The sequence below is a fragment of the Austrofundulus limnaeus genome, unplaced genomic scaffold (genome assembly GCF_001266775.1).
Source record: "Austrofundulus limnaeus strain Quisiro unplaced genomic scaffold, Austrofundulus_limnaeus-1.0 Scaffold376, whole genome shotgun sequence".
Lineage (NCBI taxonomy): Eukaryota > Metazoa > Chordata > Actinopteri > Cyprinodontiformes > Rivulidae > Austrofundulus > Austrofundulus limnaeus.
The window spans coordinates 451,354-453,562 of NW_013952778.1; the positions used below are offsets into that span (position 1 = coordinate 451,354).

Below are 2,209 nucleotides of genomic sequence, written 5' to 3' on the forward strand. Positions count from 1 at the left end.
GGCAGATGTGGCAGTGGAAGGTGTCAAAGCAGTTTGGAGAGAAAAACAAAGTAAAGAACAAAAAAAAGATTAATCAATTATTAAATTAGTCATCGATTATTTTAATAATCGATTAGTCGTCGATTAATCGACTAATCATGGCAGCCCTAGTTATGTCAGTGTCAGTCCTCCATACTGCAGAACCTGGTAATTCAATGTCTGAATCAGGTGTGTTGGAGCAGGGAAAAACATAAAACCTGCAGGCCCTCGAGGACCAGGATTGCCCACCCCTGCTCTGTAGGGTGGGAGCTCAGCTGCAGACTGAGCTCCAAGCAGGGAGGAGCTATGYACAAAAATGCGGGGCTTTGAATCAGCAAGAGTTTAGGCAGCTCCACATGGCTACCACAGCAGTATCAAGGATTTCATGCATGAATGAGTCAAAGAAACACTCCTGGTAGGTTTTCGATGACTAATGAATGACATTATAACAGGATATAAAGCTCAAAAAAGTCACTTATGCAGAACACCCACCCTTTAAGGCATAAAACAGTTGAGCCTGTGAGATTACTGGTGATAAGATTGTCTTTACTTTTCTGCTTTTTCTAGAGTTAAATTAAATCATCTYATGCTTGAAATTCCTGTTTTAATCAGTTAATTGATGTCATAACATTGATTAATGTTAAATCCTTCTGTGAGTGCATCATGCTACCAGTCATTTTAGTTGAAATACTGTTACGCAAGTCTTTTATAAGTTTTATTTTTGTTATCGTGTATCATGTTTTTGTCTTTTTCATGTCAATGTGGACCATGAGTCTGTTCAATCAATCAATCAATCAATCCATCCATCATCTCAGTTTGGTTTGTTGTGATAGCCATCTATTTCACAAGTTTCTCATGTTTCTAATGATTATAATTTTTTATTATTTTGGAGGTAAATAACAATCTGAAAGACATCATTTAACACTCAAAGCATGGCCACATTAGGCACCTTAGTGTTAGTTTAACTTTGGCAGGCTTGCTGAATTACACTGCCTACAAAAATAAAAACAGAGGATTGTTATGCGCTCAGTTGTGGAGCTGTAGCACCACTGTGAGGTGACAATATGATGGTGCAACATAGAAAACACTATAAAAACTAAGAATAAAGAACAGTGTGACATCACCACAAAGTGAATCTGATCCTGATGTTTGAGTTGAGCTTACCATTCTTCAAGAACTCTGAGCTCATTTAAAGTTAGTGACGTAGCTGACTGAGCATGATAGAAATGTGGAACATGACTCATTAACAATTACCTGACTGTCGGTGTGCAGACAGGCCCCCTCTGAACACTTAGTTTGAGCAGATGGAGGGCACGTTGAGAGGACTGCAGGCACGGCAGGAGAGCAGATTAAGGTTAAAAAATAGTTGGAAGGTGGTTGAACTCACATTAGCTCCTTCCTGTATAAGAGGAATGAGACAAACAATAATTAGACACTTTCTACAACTCCAATTCTGCAAAAGATTGGATTTCATGTAAATAACAACAAAATGCAGCAATATATGGGGCACCAAGTGTAGAAAAAAGGTGGAAAAAAAATCCCTAACACATTTTTCCTTATTAGCTCACTTTCTGAGTGTAAAATCCCAGTTTAAAATGTTCCACTAACATTTTATTACTTACCTCACTGTTCTTACATTTAGCAAATGTCTACAAAATGTAGATTTAAATGTTAAAAAGTGTATGTAAATATTAAATCCTAAATCTAAATGTGTAAATCTTAATGTAAAAGTTAAATCTTAAATGTTGAAGTTTACATTGAAGAATTTCAGAATGGAATGCAGCCTTTGCTGTTGGTGCACAACTCTTGTTAGGATGCACCTGCAACAAAAGCAACTGCTAGCAATGCAAACGCTGATAACGCAGCAAACAACGCTGAAGATGATGTTTAAAATTTAAATTCAAAATGTGTTCATTGAAAACAATATTGATGATACCTGTGGTCCTGTTATTTTAAGTGCAGCTTGGCCACTGGCCACAACTGCAAGTTTAATGTCTTATAGGGAAGCCTTAGCAGCGTTAGTGGTTGTTTTAGTCACAGGGTGATGATGTCATAACAAGAACCAAGAACCAATGGCAAAGGATGTGTTCAATTCCAAAATACTTAAAATGTAGCTACAAAATTTATGATTTAAATTTTGTATTTAGATTTACAGCTTTAGGATTTAATATTTACACATATTATTTAACAT

The 2,209-nt window shown here is 36.5% G+C and overlaps 1 protein-coding gene across 3 annotated transcripts in view; it reads right to left on the reverse strand.

Annotated features, from left to right (window-relative positions):
- LOC106528403 (guanine nucleotide-binding protein G(I)/G(S)/G(O) subunit gamma-7) overlaps positions 1–2,209 on the reverse strand; it is a 22,091-nt gene that overhangs the window by 9,198 nt on the left and 10,684 nt on the right. For all 3 annotated transcript variants that reach the window (XM_014023559.1, XM_014023560.1, XM_014023561.1), the window contains exon 2: positions 1,273–1,417. The gene's annotated coding sequence lies outside the window, so the exon portion shown is untranslated. The remainder of the gene's footprint in view (positions 1–1,272; positions 1,418–2,209) is intronic.